At 35.9% G+C, this 20,247-nt stretch overlaps 2 pseudogenes; both read right to left on the reverse strand.

Annotated features, from left to right (window-relative positions):
- Positions 1–257: 257 nt before the first annotated feature.
- LOC141494080 (uncharacterized) lies at positions 258–1,320 on the reverse strand (annotated as a pseudogene).
- A 7,223-nt stretch (positions 1,321–8,543) lies between these two features.
- On the reverse strand, positions 8,544–18,618 carry LOC141494081 (neoverrucotoxin subunit beta-like; annotated as a pseudogene).
- Between the last annotated feature and the right edge of the window lie 1,629 nt (positions 18,619–20,247).

Raw genomic sequence — 20,247 nt, forward strand, 5'->3', positions numbered from 1 at the left:
TAGTAGCTATCTTTTCTGCCTGAAATCTGGGAGGGGTAGGAGAAGAATTTGATTGATCAGATGTGCCTTGATCAATTCCTTTTCATACTAAATAGACCCTAAGTACTTCAGAGTCTTACTCACTTTAATTTCATTGAGTATATTGTGAAACTCAAAGTCTCCTGATCAAACCTTGTAACACTTCAAATATTCCAATAATAAGAAAGATTCCTATGGATTCCTGTTGGTAAAAGCCCCTTACCAGAAATTGTGGTTTACTAAGTGGTAGAGAGGGCCCTCACTGGGTCACTTTGTTCACTGTTCTTACTGCCACCATCATATACAGCAGAAACCTGGAATCTGTACATAGTCTGAGGGGTCAGTCCATCAGTGTCACAAAGCTTCTTATTATTTCCTGTATTGTGTTCATGACATTCTTTTTCCCTCTCCTCACCCATAGCCTCAGTGTTCTCTCCGTACTCTGTCTATATTTCTTGATTTTGACTCCTACTCCTGCCAACACAGAATTACAGACTGTGACCCCACCAAAACAGCTTCTGGTCCCCTGGACGTCCAACAGGAGAAAATATTCCCACAATAAGTCTCATATCATGGCTTTTACTGATCCTAAGCTCAGACACACCTCAGCAAATTAGAACAGATGTTCAATGCTAGGTTCAAGGTCACTCACTTTGAATACCTCTAGCTTACCAGACAGGGATGGTGGTCTAGTCCTTTCCCCCTCTAGAACCTGATACTCTACTTGGTAGCCAGTGATCCTTTCCTCCTTTCCAGATGCTGGGGTCAGTGTGAATTCTACACAGTCATATGTGACTCCACCAATCTGGGAGGGGAAGGTTTGACTGGTAGCTCAAAATTGGTGCTAACTAGCAGTCCCTTTTCATAGAGGTAAATGGAGACTTCCTTGTTTTCCTGCTCTGGGAAAGATGCCACAATGCTTTGTGTCTTTTCAGTGGAATAAATTGCCCTGGCAAATTTTGAAAAAGATTCTATCAATTGTCTTGCTTTTCTCCTTGTCTCTCTGTCCTCAACCCATGAAAATTCTTTTGCTCACATTCAATACTGAAAGATGTTGGATTCTGAAGTCACTGTTTCCAATCTGCTAAGTGGGGCTCCTCTTGCAAGGAGGTAAATGCAAACATCAGGACAGATCTATAGGTAAAGCTTAGTTCCACACTGTTCGTTTAATTCTGGTCAACTATGACTGACACTTCCTTCAGAAGTATGAGGTAGGAATTTACCTTTCATCTCATGGAGCTTCTGTTCTATGAATTCTGAGAAACTCCTAGATCTGAATGGGGACTGGCTTTTTCTGGTTAAAATCCTGGCTACCTATCTTCCTCTGCTCTGCCCCCCCCAAAAGCTCTCTGTGCTATTCAGCTCTTGGAATAACTTGATCTTTTCCTTGGTTGAAGAAAAAGACTGAGGGCCAAGATGGTGGAGAGAAGACAGACACAGTTCTAAAATCTCCTGATCTCTTCCTCATCTATCACATGAAACAAACCTCTTAAAAGAAATCTGAACCAGGAAACCCAGAAAGTAAAGCCAGGAGAGGAAAATCTACCTCAGGATTTGTCTCCCACAGCAGCCTTGCCTTAGTACCGGCAGGTGAGTCTGGGCTCTGAGGGAAGATCAACCCGGGATCAGCCAGATTAACAGCTGAATTGGAACCGGGAGTCTGAGGGCCTGAGAGCCAGACCTGCTGGATCAGCGGTGGGGCTGTACGAAGGGGGCTTGGGTCCGCGGGGAAGCAGAGGCGCTGGTGTTGGTGCTGTCCCCCTGGAGCTTGGGGAAGGGGCTGCGGGGAGAGGTCTGGTGCAGGAGAGTTGTGGACGCCATCCCTGGGCTCCTCCGGTCTGAGAAACTCTAAGTCCACGCCTCCATTGCACTGATGCCTCCTCCAAAACAAACAATTGCAAACTACTTTTGCCTCAGGTCCAGGTGTGTGAGCAAAAGAACCAGCCCAGCTGAGGAATGACCTCAGGCCAGGGTAAAGCCCACCATTGATTGAAGGCAAAAGAATTCAATAGCTCCAATTCTTTCCCTCAAGCAAAGGGAGAAGGCTTTGCAACCAAGGTCACAGACACTCCAGAGAAAGCAACCAGCACATCCTACTGGCCAGCCAGAGAAACTACACTCAGTAAAGCCTTTAGCGATCCCAAGCCCAGGTGAACCAGCCGCCCCCTCCCAACTCAAGGTCTTAGCATAATGAAGAAGGGTCAGCAGAAAGGTGGATCCATAGAAAAATTCCTGGAAGGGAAAGACCCCAACTCAGAGAGACCTGGAACCTCTGAGGAGAATACAATCTGGTCTCCAGCACAGAAAGACTTCCTTGAAGAAATAAGGAAGGAGCTTAAAAATTTGGGAGAGACAATTAATACCTTAGAAAGTACAATTGGACAAACACAAAAGGAGAATTAATCTCTCAGATCATCAATTGGACAATTACAAAATGAGAATAATTCTCTCAGATCCTCAAACAAGCAAATGCAAAAAGAAATTAATTCTCTCAAAACCTCAATTGGTCAAATGGAAAGCTCTTTCAAAAGCAGAATTGACCAATTGGAAAAGGAGCTGCAAAAGGTTAATGAAGAAAACTCCCCCCCCCCCAAAAAATAATGGAGTCTACAGAAACTAATGACTCCATGAGACAGCAAGAGTCAGTTAAACAAAATAAAAAAATAGAAAAAATAGAAGCAAATGTAAAATACCTCATCAACAAAACCACTGAACTCGAGAATAGATCAAGGAAGGGCAACCTGAAAATTATAGGACTTCCTGAAAACATTGAAGAGAAAAAAAGCATGGACTTAATATTACAGGATCTAGTGATGGAAAACTGCCCTGATATCATGGAATCGAAGGGCAAAGTAGTTATTGAAAGAGTACATTGATCCCCACCAGAAAAAGATCCTAAAATGAAAACACCAAGGAATGTTGTGGCCAAACTGCAGAACTATCAGATAAAAGAGAAAATCCTGCAAGCAGCCAGAAAGAAACAATTTAAATATCAAGGAGCCACAGTAAGGATCACACAGGACCTGGCTGCATCAACATTAAGGGATCGAAGGGCGGGCCTGGAATGAGATATTTCGAAGAGCACAGGAGCTTGGAATGCAGCCAAGAATCTACTTTCCTGCAAAGCTGAGCCTTCTCTTCCAGGGAAAAAGATGGACATTTAATGAAATGGAAGAATTCCAGAAATTTCTGATGAAAAGACCAGAGCTAAACAGAAAATTTGGACATCAAACAGGAGGTTCAAGAGACACATAAAAAGGTAAAAAAAAAAAAGGAGGCGGTAAAAGGAAAAAATGTAATCCAGTAAGTTGAAACTGGCTGTATTTCAGCATGGGGGGGGTGGGGTGGGGAGAGACTCTCATAAATCCTGAGAAATGTAACTCTAACGGAGAGAATATACCTAGCCAGAAATGATGGACATCCATGACCTATCCATGAGACTGCTATCTAATGGGCTTTAACCCCACTTGGGAGAAAGACTCTAATAACTCTCAGGAATTTTGACTCTATTCAATAGAATATACTGAACTAGAAGGGACAGACACTCAGAATTTTCTATGACTTAGAGAGAATGATGTAAAAAATAAAAAACACTACTGCCCTAAAAGGGGGGACAGGAAAGAGATGGGGGGAGGGAGGGGATTGAATGGGACAAATCTCATTACACTAAGAGGTACAAAAAAACCTATGATAATAGAGCAGATGAAGGGAGCAGAAGAGAAACACCTGAATCTTCTTCTCATCAGACTTGGATTAAAATCGACCTACTCAGTAAACTTATAAAACATCTAACCTTTCAAGTATTAAAAAGGGAAAATGGGAGGGGGATGGAGAAAGGGAAGAGGAGTGGGGGGAAATAAGGGAAAATAACAAAAGGAAGGGAAGGGAAAAGGGAAAAAGGGAAAGGGGAAAGAAAGGGGAGGATGTGATATAGGAGGGGCAAACACAGTGAAGGGGGTGGTATTCAGAAACAAAATACTGGGGAATATGGATAAAAGGTGGTAAAAGGGGGGAAAAATACAAACAGAAGGAAGATAGCACAGAGGGCAATAAAGAATTAGTAATCATAACCTTGAATGTGAATGGGTTGAACTCTCCCTTAAAACATAAGCAAATAGCAGAGTGGATTAAAAACCAGAATCCTACAATATGCTGCTTACAAGAAACTCATTTGTAGCAGAGAGATACATATAGAGTAAAGGTAAAAGGTTGGAGCAAAATATATTTTTGCTTCAGCTGAAGTAAAAAAAGCAGGGGTAGCAATCCTTATCTCAGAAAAAGCAGCAGCAAAAATAGTGTTAAAAGAGATAAGGAAGGAAATTTTATCCTCCTAAAAGGTACCATAGACAATAAAGTCATTTCAATATTGAGTATATATATACACCCAGTGGGACAGCACCCAAATTCTTAGAGGAGAAGCTGAAAGAACTACAGGAAGACATAGACAGCAAAACACTACTAGTGAGAGACCTCAACCTCCCGCTATCAGATCTAGATAAATCGAATCATAAAACAAACAAGAAAGAAATTAGGGAGGTAAATAGATTGTTAGAAAAATTAGATATGGTATACTTACGGAGGAAACTGAATGGGGATAGAAAAAAATAAACCTTTTTGTCTGCAGTACATGGAACTTATACAAAAATTGACCATGTACTAGGACATAAAAACCTAATGATCAGCTGCAGAAAGGCAGAAATAGTGAATACATCTTTCTCAGAACACAATGCAATAAAAGTCATAGGCAATACTGGACCAAGGAGATATAGACCCAGAGCAAATTGGAAATTGAATAACCTCATTTTAAAAAATGAGTGGGCCAAAAAAACAAATTATAGAAAGAATTAACCATTTTATCCTAGATAATAATAATAATAATAATGAAATAACATACCAAAACCTATGGGACTCATTCAAAGCAAGTCTCAGGGGATATATTATAGCTCTAAATGCTTATATGAATAAATTGGAGAAAGAGGAAATCAATGAACTAAACATGCAACTAAAAAAATTAGAGAAAGAACAAATCAAAATCCCCAATCAAATACCAAATTAGAAATTCTAAAAATTAAAGGAGAAATTAATAGAATTGAAAGCAAAAAACTATTGAATTAATAAATAAAAACAAAAGTTGTATTATGAAAAAACCAATAAAATTGATAAACCTCTGGTCAATTTGATTAAAAAAAGAAAGAAGAAAACCAAATTGCTAGTATTATAAATGAAAAAGGTGAACTCACCACCAATGAGGAGGAAATTAAAGTAATAATTCGAAATTATTTTGCCCAACTCTATGCCAATAAATTTGATAATCTAAGTGAAATGGATGAATATTTACAAAAATATAAGTTGCCAAGGTTAAATGAAGAAGAGATTAAATACCTAAACAACCCTATCTCAGAAAAAGAAATTCAACAAGCCATTATTGAACTCCCTAAAAAAAATCTCCAGGGCCTGATGGATTCACAAGTGAATTCTACCAAACATTTAAGGAACAATTGGTTCCAATCCTATATAAACTCTTTGGAAAAATAGGGAAAGATGGAACTCTGCCTAACTCTTTCTAAGAAAACACTGTTACCTAAACCAGGAAGAGTTAAAACAGAGAAAGAAAATTATCGACCTATTTCCCTGATGAATATAGATGCAAAAATCCTAAATAAAATTTTAGCAAAACGACTACAAGAAGTCATCACTAGGATAATACATTATGATCAAGTAGGATTTATTCCAGGAATGCAGGGTTGGTTCAATATTAGGAAAACTGTTAGTATACTCAATTATATCTACAACAAACCTGTCAGAATTCATATGATCATATCAATAGATGCTGAAAAAGCTTTTGACGAAATACAGCATCCATTCCTAATAAAAACACTAGAAAGTATAGGAATAGATGGACTGTGCCTTAAAATAATTAGCAGTATGTATTTGAAACATTCAACAAGCATTATATTCAATGGGGAGAGGCTAGAGGCATTCCCAATAAGATCAGGGGTGAAACAAGGGTGCCCATTATTGCCACTACTATTCAATATTGTTTTAGAAATGTTAGCATCAGCAATTAGAGAAGAAAAAGAAATTGAAGGAATTAGAATTGGGAAGGAAGAGACAAAAACTCTCATTCTTCGCAGATGACATGATTGTCTACCTAGAGAATCCCAAGAAATCATCTGAAAAACTACTGGAAACAATTAGCAATTTTAGAAAAGTTGCAGGTTATAAAATAAACCCTCATAAATCCTCAACTTTTCTATATATGTCTAGCAAGAAACAGCAGGAAGAGCTAGAAAGAGAAATCCCATTCAAAGTAACCTCAGACAGTGTAAAATATTTGGGAGCCTATTTGCCAAGACAGACTCAGAATCTTTTTGAAAACAATTATAAAACACTTCTCACACAAATTAAATCAGATTTAAATAACTGGGCAAATATCAACTGCTCATGGATAGGGAGAACTAATATAATAAAAATGCCAATTCTACCAAAACTAAACTATCTGTTTAGTGCCCTACCAATCAAAATTCCAAAAAATTACTTTAATGAGTTAGAAAAAATTGTAAGTAAATTCATATGGAGAAATAAAAAAAGTTAAGAATTGCCAGGAGCTTAATGAAAAAAATGCAAACGAAGGTGGCTTAGCACTACCCAATCTAAAATTATATTATAAAGCATGAGTCATCAAAACTGTTTGGTATTGGCTAAGAAATAGAGTGGTGGACCAGTGGAATAGACTAGGTGTAAAAGCAGGAGAGGATTATAGTAATCTACAGTTTGATAAACCCAAAGAGTCTAGCCATTGGGATAAAAACTCCCTCTTTGATAAAAATTGCTGGGATAATTGGAAGTTAGTATGGAAGAAACTAAGATTAGACCAATACCTCACACCCTTTACCAAGATAAGATCCAAATGGTTACAGGACATAGACATAGAAAACAATACTATAAGCAAATTAGAAGATCAAGGACTAGTCTACCTGTCAGATCTATGGAAAGGGGAACAGTTTATGACTAAGGAAGAGTTGGAGAACATCCCCAAAAACCAATTAGATGATTTCGATTACATTAAATTAAAAATCTTTTGCACAGATAAAACCAATGTAATCAAGATGAAAAGAAATGTAGTAAATTGTGAAACAATCTTTACAACTAATGATTCTGACAAAGGACTCATTTTCATTTCTAAAATATACAGAGAACTTAGTCATATCTTTAAAACAAAAAGTCATTCCCCAATTGAAAAATGGCCAAAGGATATGCAGAGGCAATTTACAGATGAGGAGATCAAAGCAATCCATAGCCATATGAAAAAATGCTCTAAATCATTAATTATTAGAGAAATGCAAATTAAAGCTTCTCTGAGGTACCACCTCACAACTCTCAGATTGGCCAGTATGACCAGGAAGGATAATGATCATTGTTGGAAGGGATGTTGGAAATCTGGCACAATATTACACTGTTGGTGGAGCTGTGAACTCATCCAACCCTTCTGGAGAGCTATTTGGAACTATGCCCAAAGGGCAACAAAAATGTGCATACCCTTTGACCCAGCAATACCACTACTGGGTCTATACCCTGAAGAGATGAGGAAAAAGGGTAAAAACATTACTTGTACAAAAATATTTATAGCAGCCCTGTTTGTGGTGGCAAAGAATTGGAAATCCAGTAAATGTCCTTCAATTGGGGAATGGTTTAGCAAACTGGTATATGTATGTCATGGAACACTATTGTTCTATTAGAAACCAGGAGGGACGGGATTTCAGGGAAGCCTGGAGAGATTTGCATGAACTGATGGTGAGTGAGATGAGCAGAACCAGAAAAACACTGTACACCCTAACAGCAACATGGGAGTGATGTTCAGCCTTGAGGGACTTGCTCATTCCGTTGGTGCAACAATTCGGAATAATTTTGGGCTGTCTGCAAAGGAGAGTACCATCTGTATCCAGATAAGGAGCTGTGGAGTTTGAACAAAGTACAAGGACTATTCCCTTTAATTTGGAAAAAAAAAAACCCAGATACCTTATTGTCTGATCTGGTTACCTCTGAGAATTCTGCTCTCTTTAAGGATATGATTTCTCTCTCATCACACCCAATTTGGATCAAGGTACAACATGGAAACAAAGTAAAGACTGGGGTGGGGGTGGGGGGAGGGAAGCAAGATTGGGGGAAAATTGTAAAACTCAAATAATATCTTTAATTAAAAAAAGAGAATAAGAAAAAATATAAAGTAGACAAATACAAGGTAGTTTGTGGTGTATAGTTAAAGATGTTGGTCTCAATCTAATTTCTGCCAGATAATTTCTGCCTCAGTAATTCCTGTTAAATAGAGATTTTCTTGTCTTATGTTTTGGGGTTTATCACTGGGGTTTATTTCTGATTCTTCCTTGTTTCATTTTTTAAGTTTTTACCAATACCAAGCAGTTTTGATTATAATATAGTTTGAAGTCTAGAAGTGCTAATTTTCTGAAATTCATCAAATATTGGGGTGCTTGTTTCTGATTCTTCCTTGTTTCATTAAACTTTTTTTAGTTTTTAACTAAAAAAAAGAAAAGACTGGGAAATAAGCTCCAGCTATCACTGCACTTGTTACACTCAGGTAACTTCTCCCAAATGTCCTTGGTGTCCCACACCTGAGCTCATGCTGATCTTTCCAACCAACTTGGTGACCTTGGAGTTCAGTTTCTCCAGAGGGTACAACCAGACTTGATGGGGTACCCCATGATCCCTAAGCAGATTGGGAAGAGAGGCATAGATTTTTATGATCTTCATAACTCACTGGATTGATTTCAAGAACAAAATCCCCATAAAACTTACATATGAATTCCTTAGTTGATTTTAATTTACTGTTTTCCTTTTTTATCTCTTCCCCTACTTTTAGTTTTAGGTTTTTTTTTGAAAGGCAATGAAGTTAAATTACTTGCCCAGGGTCACACATCTAGGTAATTATTGAGTGTCTGAGACCAGATTTGAACTCAGGTTCTTGACTCCAGGGCCAGTGCTCTAATCACTGTACTTCCTAGCTATCCTTCTCCCCCTACTTTTACTGGTGCTTGAAAAATCTTTTCTACTTCAGCCTCAACTGTTCCATCTATACTGTTGATATTTTCATTGGAGGAAACTTTCTAATCAAACACAAAGAAAACCTGGGCCCCCTAGAGCACTGCAGCACCACATGGCTGTTCCATTATCAAATACATCATGGTAAGAAATATTCTGATATCACAGATGGTTCAACATTAGGTGGGAATACTCTTTTATTGAGTCATACTGTACTTTAGACTGACCTGAGCTTGCTTTTGGCAATGCCTCTTGTTTTAATCAACACCCCTTCTTCCCACCCCAAGGACACTTGCTTTCAACTTTGCAGAGATATTCAAGGCATTGGTATTTTTATCAATTGAGTCAGAGATGATGATGTCAAAGTCAGTTTCAGATTGATCTTCTGTTGAAACATTTTTCTGTCCCATAAAATGATACCTAGAATAGGAACAAGACATTAGAGAGTGAATGGCAAATTGCAGAGGCCTTACTTTTAGGGTGTCCTTTCCAGCAGGCACAACTGGGGCTAGGAGTCAACATCTGAAAGGAAGATGAGCAGAGCGAGAGGCATAGATGGCAAAGGTAGAGCAAATCCTATTCCTGACAAAGAAAAAACTTCTCTAGGCCTCTGAAAATCCCTTGCTCTACTGAATCTTCAATGATTGACGGGGAAACCTTCCTCTTTATTGAGCCCCTAGATCTGGATCTTCATTCTTCCCATCTCTCAGTTCCAGTACTTATCTTCCTACTCTGAGTTCCTCTATTCCTTCAACAGGTAGGGAAAACTTCTTTTTTTCAGCCTGGGAACTGCATCTTTAAAAAATTTATGTTGACATAAATTCCACAGGCTTTACAAAACACTTTCCTTTCAACAATTCAATGAAATAAGTAATGCTATTGTCAATAGCCTCATTTTACAGTAAAATAAATTGAGAATCAGAGAGAAATTTTTGGAGAGCCTAGAACTAGTAAGTGTCAAAGCAGAACACTGATCTTCAGACTACAAGCATAGTCCACCCCACTGCCTGGCCTAGATAGACAGCAAGAGATGACCCAGAGTGAAGTCAGGAGGAATACATAAGTCCAAAGCAGGTCTGTCCTTAACAGAGCTGGAAATAAAATCTTTGGAACATTCTCTGAGTAAGACAAGGAATAGTTATACCTCTGAAAAACTATAGTTTCTTCTGTGTTGTCTTGGCCTAGACCTTTATTTGAGACATTCCAAAGCTGCCAGCTAGTCATAATATTACTCCTTAGCATTCATACAGCAATTTAATATTTGCAGAATTTTGGGGCATGGGGGAATTATAACATGATTGTGAGGGAATATTACTGTGCTATAAGAAATAACAAGCAGGATGCTTTCAGAAAAACCTGGATTTACATGAACTGATGTAAAGTGAAGTAAAAAAGAAGCAATAAGATATTGTACACAGTAATAGCAATCTTGTACAATGATCCCCTGTGAATGACTTTGCTTTTATTAGCAATACAATGATGTAAAACAATTATGAAGAATTTGAGAGAGGGGAGATTGTTAAAATTTTGTTTTAAAAATGAATATTTTTATAACATGATTGAAAAAATAAAATTAAAAGTAATAAATATTTTCAAATTTTGTATATACATTTTCAAATATTTGTAATTATGATCTCATTTGATCCATAGAACAACCCTGGAGCAAGGTGGTATTATTATCATCCACATTTTATAGATGAGGAAACTAATACAGAAGGGGTTAAATGATTTGCCCAAGTCTAAATTTCAGGTCTATTCCATTGAGGTCCATCTATTGCACCACCTAGCTGCATAATATGAATTGGCTACTGGAATGTGACTCAGGAAGGGTTAAGTGGAATAGAATTAGGTGGCTTTTCTAAATACTTCTTGTTGTTCAGTAGTTTCTGTTTCTTCCTGACTTCTAGGACCATAACTATACATGGGATATTCTTGACAAATATACTAGCATAATTGCCATTTCCTTTTCCAGGAGATCCTTTAGTCAGGCAATCAGTGGTAAATTGACTTGCTCACAGTTTGGAGGTGTCTGAGGCTGACTCCAGGCTTAGTACTCTATATACTGAGGCACCCTCCAGCTGCCTCTCTTCTAGATACTGGTAAAGATCAAAAGTCAATATGCATTCAAATAATCTGCAGCCCTCACCTTTATCAAGGGAAAGTGATGATATTGTTTGCCCTTCAACCTTCCCCCCAATTCATTATTCTGAGCCATCAGGTCTTCCTTTCTCCTTCTGGGATGCCCTTCAACTAACATGTACAAACATGTGTGTATGTGTGTGTATGAATGAGAGAGGGAGAGACAGAGGCAGAGAGACAGAAAGACAAAGAGAAACACACAGAGAGACAATCCACTCTCTCCTCCTCCTAACATAGTGTGCTGACTCATCTAAGGCTCTGACCCCATCTCTGATGATATGTGTTTTTAAAAAGCTCAGTCTTCTTTTTGATAGATCTTCCCATGGTTGCTTCTCCTTTTGATCTCCACTCTTCCAGAGTAAATGAGCCCTTCTTACTCTACCCTCTTCAGACTTCCCTCATCGCTCCTTTCTGGGATTTGTCCATCACATAGAATTTTCCATCAGAACAAAGTGATCTGGGTGTGTTCTAATTGGGAGAAAAAAGTTAAGACACTTTAATCACTGAGACTTTCTCTAAAACTTAATTTCTTCCATTTTTCACCTAGAAAGAACTCTTTTCTACCATTATCCTCTTTCTATCATCTGATATAATGCCTTGCATTTAAGAGAGAAATTACCAGGGATTAAGGTATCTGAGTAACAGTCTTGCATTGTCCCCAAATAAAAGGATTGATGAAGAGCTAGTATCTCAATTGTCATATTCAATGTCATGCTGGTTGAAAATTATTTCTCTGGAATTTCTCTAATGAAGTAAAATTGAAGTCTAAGGTGGTTATCAGGAACTTACTTTCTAGCTGACTCCTACCATAAGTGTCTGATTCCTCAGTGACCAAGTTCTTCCAATCTCTAATAGCCTGGAGCCCTGCAGAAAAGAAGTGAATTATTTAGGAATGGAAAGACATCATTTTTGTTTTTTTAAATTTTCTATATATTTTATTATTGAAAATTTTATTCATTTATTTTTCAATTATATGTAAAGGCAATGTTCAACATTTGCTTTTGTAAAGTTTTCTGCTTCCTACCTTTCCCTCCTCCCCACCCTAGTATAGCAAGTAATATGAAATAGGTACAATCTTATTACACATATTTCCATAATAATCATTTTGTGAAAGAAGAAACAAAACAAAAGGGGAAAACTATGAGAAGGGGGGAAAAAGTTAAAAACATTTTAAAAACTGAAAATAGTATACTTTTCTCTGCATTCGGATATCATAATTCTTTCTCTGGAAATAGGTGGTTATTTTTCATCACAAGTCTTATAGAATTGTCTTGATCACCATATTGCTGGAAAGAACTAAGTCTATCAGAGTTGATCATTGCAATATGTAAAAGAATGATTTCTGTTAGTCTGACATGATGTTTTTATAAGAAGCCACAGTTGGACATACTATAACTTGTCTCTAACACAGTGATATCATTTTGTTCTTCTTTGATAATGAAAAACAAAGAAAAATCAATACATAGTATTCTATACATGCTTATTTTTATCAGTTCTTCCTCTAAATGATAGCATATACCTTCCTATGAATTTTGTAGCTAATTTGGATATTTCTAATATGCATAATGACTTATTCACTCAATGTTGTTCTTAAGACAACATTGTTGCTAGTATTTATAATGCTCTTTTGGTATCTGCCCATTTGACTCTATTATTTCATGCAAGTCTTTCCATGCTTTTCTAAGATCATTTAACTTATCATTTTTTATAACACAGAAGTATTCCATCATAACCATATACTACAACTTGTTCAGCCATTCCCCAATGATGGACATCCCTACAATTTCTAGTTTTTTGCCAGCACAAAGAGAGTCGCTACAAACTTTTTAGAACATATAGGCTCTTTTCCTGGTTTCCAAATCATCTTTGGAAATAGACCCAGTAGTGGTATTGTTGAATCAAAAGTTAAAGGAAGTTTATTAACTCTGGGCATAATTCCAGGTTGATCTGCAAAATGGTGGATCAGTTCACAATTTCACCAACAATGAATTAGTTTCCCAATTTTTTCCACATCCCCTCCAACATTTGTTACTTTCCAATTTAATCGTTTCAGTCAATTTAATAGCTATAAAATGATATTCCAAGGTTGTTTTATTTTGCATTTCTCTAATCAGTGATGATTTAGAGCATTTTTATATGACCATAATTGTTTTGCTTTCTTCATTGGAAAATTGGCTGCTAAATATTTTGGCCTTATATCAATTCTTTCTCATTTATTTTTTTTGCTTAGATTTATCTAGTTCTGAAAGGGAAAGATTAAAGTTCCCTACTATTATACTACTACTATCTACATTCGTTTCTAATTAATTTAACTTTTATTTTTAAAATTTATCCTTTCTTTTGTCTCCAGCAAAACTACCATTCCTTCAGGTCCTACTATAATGTCCCTAGGTACCAGGCCTAACCTGGTAAATGTTTAGCAAAGTATACCAGCAGTTCTTTCTGATTTTACTGAATTTGACAAAGATGAAATGTTGAGTGAAGGGAGTAACTAGATTGTAAATTTAGCAGAAGAATGGAGTTAAAATTGAATAAAAATGATGTAGTGTGGATTGCATAGCATAGAGAAAAATTGTCCAACCTGGCTGAACTGCTAACTGCAAGAATTTCAGAAAAAGAAAGAGAAAATTTGGAACCTAAAATCAGATAATAAATGTTCACAATGAAACAAATTTCAGAAGCATTTTCTTTTAAACATTTATCCTTTCTCATTTCTGCAGCAAAATTACCATTCCTTCAGTATGTTATCCCTTCTCTACTTTTTACACCTAGCCTTAACCACGTATCTTTTCTCATGAAGCTATGGAGAAATGTTGGACAGTGACTCTAATTTTTTTCTTTTTAAATCAGATGATAGCAAACAATATTATCCTCAATTAGTCTTTGAAGTTATAAAAAATTGAAGTATTTTGATCCATGTTTTCAATGCAGGAATTAAAACCAACTATGTACATATTTTTTGTTTATTTATATATAATATTCATTTTTAAATTTTGAATTCCAAATTTCCTCTCCCTCTAGTCTCTTCCCAACCTATTGGGAAAGCAAGCACTATCATACTCCTTATATTATAATGTAAATATCTTTCTGTGCCTTGTATTCATCACTTCTCAGTTTAGAGGTGAGTAACATGCTTTTATTACAAATTCTCTGAAGACTTATTTGATGATTTTTAAAACAGATTTCTTATATCTTGTAAATTGCGTTTCTTTAAAATGTTTTTCTTATAGAAATTGTACTGTTTCTTCTCACTTCAGCAGTAATTCATCAGTTCAGTGTATTCTCTGAAAATTTTTTTTCATTTCTTAGGGTACAATTTATATTCAATTATGTGCTTAGCCTTTCCCTGATTGATATACTGCTCTTCAGATGAGAACTCATTTCTTATTCCCCCCCCCCTTTTAAATGATCTCTTCAGAATTTGGGAGTTTCCTTTGTTTATAGCTATTTCATTCCTATTTTCTTCTTCTTAAGATGCCATCCTTCCACTACATTTCCCTGTTGAGTTTAACATATTTCTCCTTTCTGTAGTAGTATATTCCTTTAACTTCATTTTCTTGCCCCCATTCAAAGAATCCTTTGAACAGAGACAATACACTTCTAAGGCCTCTATTTTTCTAATTTAACTCTCAGGAACCCTTAAGGATATCCAGGTTCTGAATAGATATTTGTTCTCCCTCCTCTTCCCCTCACCCTTAAAATGTTAGCACTCCAACACCATATAGCTACTTAACTTGTTCAAATAAAGTTATCTTTTTAGATTTTTTTGACTCCTATTTTTTCATTTCAATGGTTTTATGTAGCTCCAGTCTTTTTATATGAAATGCTTGAAAGTTCTGTATTCCATTAAAATCCATGTATGTCCTATATACTTATTCTCTATTTTGTAGGGTAAGTTCTTTTTGATTGTAAGCCTATCTTTTCCTTTTCTGAATATTGCATTCTATCTTAATACAGACATTAGAAAATAACAGGAAGGCATCATTCCCATGTCTCTGGGCTGCAACTTGATTATACTAATACTTGTTAAAAACAATAAACAAACAAACAAACAAACAAACAAATAAATAAATAAATAGAAATTAGTAAGCAAAAGAGAAAGAACCCAACCGTGGATAGTTACTATGGGGATAAAGATTTGAATTCTTATTCAGATAAAGATGATGGAGCTCACCTTTTTCTTTTCTCTAATTTTAATTTTATTTTTTCCAATTACATGCAAAGATAGTTTACCACTCTCATTTTTTATAATATTTTGAGTTCTTCAATTTTCTGCTTCCTTCCCTTCCCTCCTCCCTCCCCAAGAAAGTGAGTAATCTGATATAGTTCACATATGTACAATCATGTTTAACATATTTCCATATTAGTCATGCTGTGAAAGAAGCATCAGAACAAAAGGGTAAAAACTATAATAAAGAAAAAAGTATAGGGGTGGCTAGGTGGTGCAGTGGATAGAGCACTAACCCTGGAGTCAGGAGTACCTGGGTTCAAATCCAGTCTCAGACACATAATAATGTGTCTGATAATAATAACTTACCTGTGTGGCCTTGGGCAAGCTGCTTAACCCCATTTGCCTTGCAAAAACCTAAAAAAAAGTATAAAACTGATTTTAAAAAGCAAAAATAGTATGCTTTGGTCTGCATTCATACTCCACAGTTATTTTCCCCTCTGTATGTGGATACATCTAAAAGTCCCAAGTATAATAAAAGTTCTTAGATGAACTTAAAAAGGACTTTAAAAATCAAATTAGGTAAATTGAAGAAAAGTTAGAAAAAATAAGAGCCATCCAAGTAAATCAAGAAAATTATGAAAAGAAAGTAAAAAACAACTTGAAATTGAAAATCAACATCATAAGGAAAAAAATGATTTCCTGAAAACTAAAATTTGGCAAAGGGAAGCTAATGACATTTTAAGAAACTAAGAAAGCAAAAAACAAAATTTTATAAAAAATGAAAAAGTAGAAGAGAAAGTGAAATATCTTATCAAAATCTCAACAATAGATCAAAGAGAAATAATATGACAAAAGTCAGACTATCTGAAAATCACAATGGAAAAAGAAATTTGGTACAATATTAACAAGAAATTATGAAGTAAAATTGTCTTGAAGTTTTCAAACAAGAAGGCAAATCAGCAATAGAAAATATCCACTGATCATCATCTGTAAGAAAATTTAGGAGGGGGGGACGGCTAGGTGGCACCATGGATAAAACACCGGCCTTGGAGTCAGGAGTACCTGGGTTCAAATCCAGTCTCAGACACTTAATAATTATCTAGCTGTGTGGCCTTGGGCAAGCCACTTAACCCCATTTGCCTTGCAAAAACCTAAAAAAAAAAAGAAAATTTAGGAGGAAAATTTACAGCAATATCATAGTCAAGTTTTAAGTCCCAGGCTGAGGAGAAAATATATAAAATAAAGAAAATTTAAATATCATGAATATAGATTAAATTAGGACTAAACAATAAAATTAGGATTGAACAAGACTTACTGTGCTGAAAAATCATAGGCATTGGAATATTGTATTCTGTAGGCAAACGACCTGGGATTATAACCTAGGGTAATTTACACAGCAAAGGTAAATATAATGCTGAATGAAAATAAAATGGGCATTTGATGAATTCAAAGACTTTCAGATTTCTGTGACAAAAACTACAGAATTCAAGGGAAAATTTGACATATTAACATCCTAGAAAAAATATAAGGTAAACTTTAAAGACTAATTATAAGGAACTCAATAGGGTAAAATTTTTACTTTGTGAAGGTGAAAATAGTAGCAGTACTCTTATGATTATCATCATTATTTGGGAAGTTTGAAGATTTGGTCTAGGCTGAGTATGATGATGTGTTTCTAAACAAATAAAATTGAGTAAGGAGAGAAAAAAGGGTAACATACAAATGAGTCATAAAAGGAAAAGGTGATATATAGTTGGGGGAGTACAGTTGTGCTAGAACCTCATTCTCATCAGAAATGGATTGAAGAGGGAAATCCATAGAGATTGCCTCCATTAGATATATATCTATATGTATGCTACCATTAGATATATATCTATATGTATGCCTATATGTAAATTTATTTCATATATTTTTCCTTCACATGACTTTTTTAGTTAATTTGTTTATAATAATTATAATGACTTATTTGCTCAAAGTTGAACTTAAAATGATATTATTATTGTATACAATGTTCCTTAGTTCCCGCTCATTTGACTTTTTTTCTGCAAGTCTTTCCATATTTTTTTTTTTTTTAGGTTTTTGCAAGGCAGTGGGGTTAAGTGGCTTGCCCAAGGCCACGTAGCTAGGTAATTATTAAGTGTCTGAGACCGGATTTGAACCCAGGTACTCCTGACTCCAGGGCCCGTGTTTTATCCACTGCGGCACCTAGCCACCCCTAGTCTTTCCATATTTTTCTAAGATCATTGAACTCATCATTTCTTATAGGACAGTATTATTCCATCATAACAAAAAATGTCAGCTTGTTTAGTCTTTCCCCAATTGATGGGCATCTCTGCAATTTCCAATTCTTTGCCAACACAATAAGAGCTACAAGAAACATTTTAGAACATATAGTTTCTTTTCCCTTTTTTCTACTGATTTTTGTAAATAGACCTATTAGTGGTATTGCTGGATCAACAGGTATAGACAATAAAACAACTCTGGGCTCTCCAAAATGGTTCAGTTCAGAATTCCAATCAGTGTCTCAATTTTTTCCACATTCCTTCCAACATTTGTGACTTTCCCTTCAAATGATTTCAGTCAATTTGAAAACTTCAAGATAATATCTCAAGGTTGTTTTAATTTGTAATTCTCTAATAAATTATAATTTAGAGCATTTTATATGACAATAAATTGTTGTGATTTCTTCTTTTGAAAACTGCCTGGTTATATCCTTTAACCATTTATTAATTCTCATTTTTTTAAGTTAGATGTATCTAGTTCTCAGAAGGAAAGGTTAAAGTCCCCTAATAGTATAGTAATATCTTTTTCTACCTATAATTTATTTAATGTTTCTTAAAAAAAATTACCCACTTTTATTCCTTCAGCAAAACTTCCATTCCCTCAGGCCCTACTTTCAAGTCCCTAGTTATTAGACAGGTTTATCAATGTTTAACAACTAGTTTTCCAGAGGAAAAAAAGTGAATCTTGCATACACTTAAATATTTTCAGTTTAATTTACATTATTAATATTTTTTCCTGGAACTTTTAAAAGTCTATACAAGCAACAAAACAATAAATCAAATTTGGATTTGTAGTAATTTTTATGAAAATTTAGCAATTTGCTCTGGGGAGCTAATAAGAGTTGGCTCCAGCATACACGTCTGTCTGCCAGGCACAAAGTAAGTTCTCAATCAGCGTCTGATAAACTAATTCATACTAATGGAAACCATTTACTTGAGGATAATTCTCATCCTAGCGATTTAACTTTCCTTTGGAGAAGGCTTCTTTCTTAAGGGGACTGAAAATACAGCCCAAGGTATATATGGGGAGGAGGGAGGGAGGGAGGTTGGAAGGTTGGAGAGAAATGACAACGGCACCCACTGGAAAAGTCAGACAAAGGAACGTTCTTCTCTTCCTTAGACGAAAGAAACATAAATTTTCCTTTAGGATGAGAATGTACCCAGAGTACAGCTGAAAAAAACAATGCTTACACTAAAAAATCAATGTTGTGATGGTGAGAAGAATTTAGAACAGGTATTTAGGGCAGGAAAGGGTAAGGGGGAAACTTTTTTTGGGGGGTGGGGGAACTGAGACTTGCCTTTCAACTACTCAGGACACTACATTCTCTGATTACTGGTGAAGCTGGCTTTCCATGTAGGGGATATGATTTTGTCTATGGGTTCCTGTTTCCTTACTAGTGACCCAAACCTCTATCAATAATGACTCTGATCTATTGGCAGAAGATCCGTTTGTTTGGTCCTTCCTTCAGTTTTGCTGATCAAGTGCTGATTTTCATCTTCTCCCACCCACCCACCTCCCCTCAAGAACCACTCTCACTCACAAATTTGGCAAAGTGTGAAAGGACAAACATTCATCTGAGAGAGGATTTTCCTTTAGGAGACAGTTGGAGGGAGTAGGATTCAGGCATCACACAGCCTTCACTACAACTCCTCAGGAGACAAAGCCAAGGTTTTATGACAGCAGGGAAATAAAACAGCCTTCCTGAAAGAGACAGCTTAGCCCCTGAATAGAGAAGGGAACCTATCCTTCCTCAGAGGTACCACCAACCCCTCACTTGGTCAGTCCCTAGACTGTGGCTTTACCAAATGAACATTTTTCTTCTTATTCCTCACAGAATTGAGCCTCAGAGTCAATACTGGTATATGGTGAGCCTGGAACCAGGTTGGGTGTGAACAACAGAAGACAGACTGAGAAAGAGAAATGGAGAAGTTTGGAGGAAGAAATGTCCAAGTCACCTAACTCCATGTGTTCCTACACACCAAGCCCCTTTGAGTCAATAGGATTCCTAAGGTGAATAACCAGGAAAAAGATTTTCATAAAACTAACTCTTAATTAGATCTGTGAATTAATTAGACTTTTACTCACCATGTCACACTCTCTCTCTCTCTCTCCTTTGGCAAAACCTCCCCACCTCTTATTTTCAGGCTTGTTTACTTTTTCTTTTTTTAATCTTTTAAAATTTTTTCTTTTCTTTTATTTTTAATTTAGGGAATAAATAAGCATTCCCTTAAATATAATATAATAAAAATAATTACACATGAAACTGCAACCCTATTAAATATAATTTTTATTTCTTTCATAATAAAATTGTCATGCAAATTATTTTTCTTTTTGTACTTAACCCACCTCCCACACCCTAAAATTGACTGCTCTTAGGCACAAATATATATGTGCATGTAAAATCATTCTATGCATATTTCTATTTATCACTTCTCTCAATGCAGAATAACATCTTTCTTCATAGGACTTAAGTGGTTAATTTGGATATTTGTAAAATTCACGACTTATTTTCTCAAAGTTGTTTTTAAAACAATATCATTGCTATTATATACAATGTTCTCTTGGTTACATTCATTTCA

This window comes from Macrotis lagotis, chromosome 7 (genome assembly GCF_037893015.1).
Source record: "Macrotis lagotis isolate mMagLag1 chromosome 7, bilby.v1.9.chrom.fasta, whole genome shotgun sequence".
Taxonomy (NCBI): domain Eukaryota; kingdom Metazoa; phylum Chordata; class Mammalia; order Peramelemorphia; family Peramelidae; genus Macrotis; species Macrotis lagotis.